The sequence below is a fragment of the Empidonax traillii genome, unplaced genomic scaffold, assembly GCF_003031625.1.
Source record: "Empidonax traillii isolate 1590-97213 ecotype Southwest subspecies unplaced genomic scaffold, ASM303162v1 scaffold149:size904812, whole genome shotgun sequence".
Classification (NCBI taxonomy): Eukaryota; Metazoa; Chordata; class Aves; order Passeriformes; family Tyrannidae; genus Empidonax; species Empidonax traillii.
The window spans coordinates 567804-576112 of NW_020955342.1; the positions used below are offsets into that span (position 1 = coordinate 567804).

The following is an 8309-nucleotide window of genomic DNA, read 5'->3' on the forward strand; positions in this document are numbered from 1 at the left end:
AACAGCGAATTCTGCCATTCTGCAAATACCTCATACCGAGTGGCACCTACTAGGACTGCTGCCAGTGTATCAAGAAAGGCATTTATGAGAGAATATCTGCTAGCTCCCAGTAAGATTTAAATACAGGGGGGTCGGACTACAAGACCTCTAGTGGTCCCTTCCCACCCGGCCCAGCCCAGCCGGAAGCTCCGTGGCGTGACGGTCGCATCCATTGGTGCGGGGAGCGGGGCCCGCCCTCCCTCTCTGAAGATCTAAAGCGGTGGCGGGCAGCTGGGAACGCTGCGCACTCGCCTCGCCTGCTGCCCGAGCCCGCCGGCGCCGGGCTGCCCCTCGCTCGGCACGGGTGAGTGCGGGGCGGGGCGGGGCCGGGACGGAGCCGGGGCCGGCGGCGGCGGCTCCACGCGGTGCGTCCATTTTGCATGATGCAACCGGGGCGGCGCGGAGCGGAGCGGCTGCCTCCACCCTCCCCTCCCCTGTCCCCCAGCCCGGGCTGGCGGAGCGGTGTCGCAGCCCCTCTGCTGGGGGCGGGGTCCCCCAGAATGCCGGCGGGAAGGGCCTGCGCTTGGTGAGGGGATGGGAGCTGCCACCATCGGCAGTTCTCCCGCGAAGGTCGGCTTCGCCGTCTCGCGGCCACGCGATCCCTTTGCTAGGGATGCAGCGGGCCAGGGCAGAGTTGGAAAGCTCAGATCCGTGCGTGCGTGTTCCCGAGCTGATTATCTTTTCTTGTTTATCTTCCCTCTGCGATGCGAGCAGCGCCATGGGGAACATGCAGTGATGGAGGTGAAGGCCCAGCTGTCAAGTTGAAACCCTGGGCCATGTCCCTAATGGCCTTTCCATGCCCAGGGTAGCTCCCGAGGGACTGTCATACTGTATTTTGCTTCCTTTTTCAAATTTCAAAAAAGACTGAGAATTTACCAGAAAATGCCAGTATCATCCATATGGCTGGAGCCAGCCTCGTACCCTCTGAGTTGCCACAGTCTGCTGCTTCTGAGCGTGTTCCTGTGACTAGGAAAGGGGCTTGTCTCTGTTTTGTTTGCCAGCATTTTGCAGGCAGCTGTCATGACTGATAGATGGGTCTCATCTTTTGTGCATACATGCATGTGAGTGTTTGTGGCAAATGGGGTAGAGCCAGAGCAGGGGGAACTGACTAAAAAACCTAAAATATAAAAGCTATTCATATATTGCTAAGGTTGGACCGAAAGTTTTGGACTAAATACAAAATTACAAGTTAGTTGTGTTGTCAGAGTTAGTTGTGTTGTCAGCTGCTAAAAGCCTTGGATTTTAACAGGCTAGTGTTTTTGTAGGTGGTGTACAAACTTGCGACAGAAAGGTTTGCAGCTCCATAGAGTGTCCAAGCTGCAGATCTGGGCAGAAGAGCTGAGGTGATAACGGTGCTGGAGCTTTATGCGTTAGCTGGCTCCTGGCTAAGTGGTTTTGTCACTTGCGTGTGGTCATTTGCAAGTGTTACCTTTGTGCTTGAGCAACAACTTCATGGTGATGTCCAGCATGATATGAACCAGTGTACACCCTACCTTGCTTTCCTCTGCCCGCCTCTGTGGACTCTGCAAAGCCAGCGGGGCAGGTGGTGCAGATGTGGTCACACGTGTAGGTGTCCGGTGGGACCCTCTGCAATGGGACAGCTCTTCAGTATTGAAGTTATTCACTCGCTGATGCTTGCCTGACTCTGCTGTCTCCAAGTTAAAAGCAAATACCATGAAGACTTGTTAAAAAAAAACAGGTGGAAATTTACCTTTCTGGTCAGGTACTCTGTGGACTTCTATTGCTTTCAGCAGCCAGTTGAGCTGTTTTTTAGACAAGTTTTCCATATAGTACAAAAGAGGAGGGCCTCTGTAATTACACAGGCTCAGTAGCTGCAAGTGCTGACCCTGGCGCAAAGAAGGAGCAAACTCATTGCTTGAAAGTTATTTTCCATTCAAGTATTTTTAGTATCTTGCATTTTGAGTGATCTGACGGGGACAGGCCACATGCATGCTTTAGATGGTCTCATTGGCTTTGAAATAAAGCTGTTTCCTGAGCAGAGAAACTACTGGGTGTTTAGTCCCTGATTTATGCCACTTTGCTGGTATTTGTAAAGTCTTGAACCTTGCTGCTTGTAGGGTTGTGCTTATCAGGTGGCACTCCTTGTTCTGAGGCGGCTTTGGCAGAAACCTGAGGCCTCCTAGGCTTCTAATTCAAGCAGTTGTGAGAGTGGGTGAGACATGTAATTGCACAAATACAATATGCTCTTGACTCCATGTGGAGAGAGCAGGATTTACTCTATGGAAGCAATTAGCTTAGACAAGAGGAAAATCGTAACTTAAACCAGTTACCGGAGTAACCAGTTCCGAGTAGTATTTTTATTGAAACATGGATCACTCCCTTTGTTTTTTCTTTTTTCCCTTCCTCCTTTTTCCTGTGTAATCTATTGCCAGACTGCAGGCAGTGTTCATCCTCATATGTAGGTGTGCCTGAACTCTTACTCTGCTTTAGGTTGTGTGACGCAGCTAAAGGTTGAATTCAGTGATCTTGCAGTTCTTTTCTGGTCTTAAAAACTGTATGATTCTGAGACAACATGAGTGAGTGCCAATCTAGCTGGCATTGAGCGTGGCTGATGGCCTGGTGTGCGCAGGAGGGAGGGAGTAAAGGAGTGGTGATGGTTATTTAGTCTCGGATGGGAAAGAAGAGAGGGAAAAAATATGGTTTGGTGAAGGAGGGAAGAGATCTTGTTGCAATTACTGCTGCTAGTACCTTTTGTTCACTCTTGATCTGACGAGTTCCTCAACCTTGATCCACCATGATGGGTTAATGACACTTTAGTGGCCTTTTAAAAATGCCATTTCAAATTGTATCTCAACTTTCAGAGAGCAACAAAGTGGTACCTTTAATTCTCTTTTCTTGACCCATAACACTGATGCTAAAAGCATCAGCGTGGAGTGGGGCAGGAGGAAAAGAGGGTGGGTTACTGTGTCTGTAGAAGTGCCAGGTATATGCTGGCTTGTTTCTGGTGACTTCCAGGCTGTACCATCGTGGTGCCAAATGGCATCTAGGGGTCTGACAGGGCCCTTTGCCTATCCTGAAGGATGAGATAAGAAATCCTGTTTATAACCATATATGTGGAGAAATAAGTGGCATTGACCTGTGGAACAGTGAGACTGTGTGGTGTGGGGAACTAGTTGAGTGCTTCTGGGCAGAGTTGGTTGGGCTCAGCTGCTGACAATGCTGACCCACAGTTAGTAACCCAGAGTGCATCTTCTCTTCTATGTGCATCAGTGGGTTAGGCAGTATCCTAGATTTTTTTCTTCATTATCCTTGCAAATTTCTGATGTGCTGAGTGGTGTCAAAGGTAGTATTTGTTTGAGCAGATGTAGTCATCCATGTCCAGGTATTAGCTCCAGCTCTTTTTATGGTTAGCCAGGACGTTCCCTGCGTGTGATTCATCTCAACCCAGTACACTAAAGCCAATGAGTTGAGACCTGACATGTGCTTTCCGATGACTGTAAAAGGAAGCGTAAATGTCTAAGTGTTTATCTCAAACTTGTGAGGTTTTCGGAAGCCTCAGTGACTTTAAGAAGAGTTACGGCAGTTTGCCAAGAGTGGGTTCGTTTCGGTATTTGAGCACTCCCTCCTTAGTGCAGTTGTGGCAATGTCACTGGCTACTAAAACCTACCAGGAAAAAAAAAAAAAGGAAAGAAAAAGACATAGCTGAATCTGATGGTCAAACAAAACCTGGGGACTATCACTTGCCAGTCACTTGCCACATGATATGCTCACTGGTTTCAAGAGTCTTGACAATGCCTGTGGTTCCTGGGCAGTTTGGGGGTGTGAGGAATCAGGAGCTGAGGCTCCCATCTTCTGTTGTGTTCTGTAGAAATCTAGGGATGCCGCTTGCCCTGGCAGCATTAGCTGGAGCTGCCTTCCCTTGATGCTCGGTCAGCACCTGCTGCCCTTGCCAGAGTCCCTGACTCTGCTGGAGATCACCAAGGTGGTGGAGTCACAAATCCTGTGAATGGTATGTGCTAGAGAAGTGCCTTATTTTGGGGTTTCCAAAATAGAATACTGTGAAGCGTTTGGTTCCAGGTATATTTTTCCATCTCTGTTTGGTTTTGTTTCTCTTTGTGTGTTTGTTTACTCTCAAGTAAAAAACTGTTCAGAAAACTTTCTTTCACAGAGGCATGGTTTCGGTGTGTTCAGGAGCTGCAGTAACTACTGTAGAAAAAAATGTGCTGCTAGCTTCTTTACTGAGCAGGATCCTTCATTAAATTTTCCTCTTAATCTTATCTGTTCCTCAGTGCCTTCCATGCCATGTCTTGACCCCTTTTCTGGCGAATCCATGTGACTGCAGTATTTACTGAAACACTAAATTTATTAGTCTACTTAATTTTAGTACTTACTAGTTTACTTAATGATAGTATTCAGCTTTGTATTTTCTTATTTGTCTTTCTCCTGCCTCTTTCTGAGATGAGGAGTAACTCTTGGGTTCCCTTTTGTAAGATTACCAGACAAATATTCCAACAGGCTTTTCTAAACTGTACGTATTTTACAATTCACTTTTGCCTCATTATTTTCTGCATCCTTGTAATTTGTTTGTATCTTTCCTTGTAGGTCTTGCTGACCCGTTTAATTTTAAAATTACAAGGATAAGGATTTCACTTGTTATCTCGGATTTGAGGACTAGCAATTAATTACTACCCTTAGTTACTGAGCAAGCTATGCTTTTATCAAAATTTAGTGCCTATTTCAGTCATCCATTTCTGAAAGTTTATTATAAGCCACTCTAGAGTTAAAAAAAAAAAAATTAACAACGAGCTTTTAGTTTAACTGAGTTTGTCCCTTGTTCTTATTCAGGTAATTTACGTATTCCTGGAACTCATTCTGTTAAAAGAGAAATATACGCTATGATTAAAATGCATGTATGCGGGCTTGATTATAAATCATTACCAGATATTTTAGTATAAGTGAGAAGAACCACACTGTAGGGCAGATGCACACCGTCCCTGTCTGCAGTTGTACCTACAGAGAAGTTTGCTTCTGGCAGCTGTTCACTGGCATCCCAGCTGCAGAGGCAATTACTGCTTCAGTTTTCTGGCTGATACATGAGGGAGTTCCCCTCAGATTTGTGTCAGCTCAGGTGGGGCTGGGAAGCACAGGCTGCTTCACTGGTAGGTCTTTGCTAACTTGAGTTAGCAACTAGGTTACAGCTTTGAAGTTTCAGCTGGCAAAGTAAATAGTATGATGTTTCTCTAGAAAATATTTTAACTCAGGTTAACAGTGTTTGAGTGAAGTGATTCAGGGTGCTGTACAAATAGCTCAGTGCACAGAGGAGTGAGGATGATGATATTTGGGAGGTAAAAGGCAGTGGTTGTACTAAGCATTTGGGGACATTTACCTCTGCAGCTGGTGCACTTGGAACTGTAAGAAAATCAGTCTGCATTGGTAAAGGTGATGCTCTGAGTGTTGGCAGTGGACCACATCGGTTTAGTGGTTTGATTAAGCCAAAGGTGAGTTTGCTTCGAGTTTGTGGGGTATTTGTGGGGTGTGGTTTAGTGCTCCTTTCCATTGCTATAAAAGAAATACCGTGCAAAATCACCTTTTAATTTTATGGGTAAAGCATGCTGAGATCAGGGCTTGGGAGAACTTGCTTCCATAGGGTCTGCTTCCCCAAACTGCTTATTGTGAAATCTGGAGTCAGGAAGCAAAACTGGTTCTGAAAAGTTAGAAAGGAAGGGATAAAGTACTAGCTTTAAACCATAACAAAATCAGTCTGCTGTTAATACTAGTCACAGTTTCATTTAGGAATGCTGATGTGGGAGCTTTATTTGGATGTGTATGCAGCAGAAGTAAGCATACTGTACAAGAAATTACTGTGATTTGATAAATGAACGGTTTGGTCAAGCTGAAGAACTTTCTTTTGTCAGGTGAAAAATTCTTAAACTGAACTAGTTGGAAAAAGTGCGTTGACTTTGTAGAATTACGTTGTTTTATTGAAGTGACTCTTTTATAATGCAGTTTCAGCTAGCAAAGTAAATAAGGTGTTGTATCTTTAGAAAATATTCCAAAGGGGATTAGTTGGCTCAGGTAACTAGAATATAGTCTTTCATCCTTAAGTTGCTGATTAAACTCTCCTCCTGGTTGCACACTGCCTGACAGCTGTTTGATGACCCTTGTGTGATAATTCCCAAGCAAAGGATGCTGCTGCATGCTGCTTTATTTTTTTTTCCCTCCAAAAAGTTCACAAAACAGGGTGACCTGTAATACATGTGAAGACTTTTATTCTTTGTCTCACGTTGCAGGGACAGTCTGTGCATCAGGCCGGTTTGTGTGCTTATAGCTTCCAAAAGCTGAGAGCAGGCCAAGGAGAAAAATACAGCACTTGGCTATCACAGGTTTGAGGTGCAGAGGTGCTGTGCTGTTGTAAGTCTGTCCATGCTGCCTCCAGGTGCATTAGGCTGTGCTATCAGCTGGAAGAAAGGAGCAAAATGTTCTGGAACTCTCAGTAAGAAGGTGGCACAAAACCCAGAAGTCATCAACTGGATAATGGATTAGGGTGGAGGTGCTACATCTTGGAGGAGAAATACAATAGGTGTTTGTTGGGATTTTGGAAGTGAGAACTTCTGTGAGATTGGAGCGGAAATTTGGCCTCTAGCAGCTTTTCAGTTCAGGAAAGGTACCAACACAAGCAACAGAGTGAAAAATGTAACAGCTAAGTAACAGGAGAAGAGAAGCAAAACATTTATGCTTTGCTCTGAAGGTTCAAGGATCAGTGCTTGGACAGTCCTGAAATCCAAAGTTTTGCCCAAGAAAGCACTCTTATTTTTTAAGTAACACAAGTATAAGGAAGAGTTGTTGCTCTCGTGAAAGAAATGCACTTCTGAATTGCTAAAGCTCCAAGGACAATTCAGAAAGTCACATCTTTTTATTAACTGTCCAAAGAAAGGATGGTTGAAGTTCATTGAGGTGGTTTTGCTTCAGCTGGCCCTAGGTATGGTCCTACTGTCTCTCTTGAGCATCAGTCTGGTGGGGTTTTTGTAGATATCTGCTAGAGCCCTGCAGTAGCTAGGGAAAGCAGATGACTCTGGAGGGCCATAGGTCCCATCTCTCCTCCAAAGGGATAAGTTTATACCTGGAGGTGCCTGTTTTTGCCAGGTGGTTACAGAGTGGGGTGAGGTGACACCCTAAAGTCCAGATGTCTGCTTTGGAATGGTCTGAAGCTAGTCAGGAGGAATCCTACCCCTCATAACCTAGTTTGGCATGTGAAGAAATACAAGGATGTTCCCCAAAGAAATTTGTATAAGTAATGAAGCCACTCTGATGTGCTTTGGCTGCTCCAGATAAACCATCACAGATGTTAGAGTACTTTTGAACCTGTTTTTTTCTTTGAAGGATATACCTAGAGAGTAGAACAGCGTGGAGCAGGGCACCATCAAAAGCACAAGAGCAGCTCTTTGCTTTTCATGCTCCTGTTCAGACTCTTGGGGGCAAAATACTATTTATCATTTGTTTCACTTATTTTGTTTTAAAACTACCTATTTTCCTTTGCAAATCCCAGCACAGTGGAGCTAATCAGAATATTTACAGCCAGTAGTTTGTTTCCTTCTTGCCATCAGTAAAGTGCCTAGCAGCAGCAGGACTTATTATACTTTCAAAGTTTCTTGTTCTAGGTAAGTGACATGGGGAGAGATGGCACTGTGTACGTGTTCTGAGAGGTGTTGCATTATACATTTTGTCATACTTCTCTGAGATTGTCATATTTAGGTCTCTCTGTGTACTCCCATAAATATAATTAGGAGTGATTTCCTTTGATGCCAGAATGATGGTGTGGAAAAAGTATAATAATGTTCTTAAAAGGTTTAGCAGACTGGATGATATTAGTAATTTTTCTTCCAATAAAAAGTGTGTACGTACTCTAAATACTGTAATTTGCTGATAGGGACACAAGTATTTTTAAGGATAGCAATATAACTTCTCTTGACAGGACTATGTGCTGAATGGTTTCTCATATCTCTGTCACTGGGCTCTGGGTGCAGGTTTTGGGGCAGACCAGGCTTCTGCATGAAAAGCAGTGAGGTGCAAGTGGCAATTCCAGTAAATTCAGAAACCTGAGTAAGATTTTAGCCTACAAATTGGGCAACTACTAGGCTGATGGGGTTAAATAAAAAGTAGATGGCAAATCTAGTTTTTTTGCTCAAGGGAGTAGTCTCTTCTGTAAATTGACTTGTGCTTCCCAGGGAACCCGAACAAGCTCTCTTCATGGAAAGATGTGAGTTGCGAGAGCTGTTTTTATGCCACAGAGACGGCACAATAAAGGTTAA

The 8309-nt window shown here is 44.6% G+C and overlaps 1 protein-coding gene across 2 annotated transcripts in view; it reads left to right on the forward strand.

The window, feature by feature from the left end:
• The first annotated feature begins 241 nt into the window (after window positions 1-241).
• The window catches only part of SLC7A1 (solute carrier family 7 member 1), a 45133-nt gene continuing 37065 nt past the window's right edge, over window positions 242-8309 (forward strand). The window contains exon 1 of one of the 2 annotated variants that reach the window (XM_027884574.1): window positions 242-343. The gene's annotated coding sequence lies outside the window, so the exon portion shown is untranslated. The remainder of the gene's footprint in view (window positions 344-8309) is intronic. The other variant, XM_027884575.1, reaches the window with a different exon arrangement.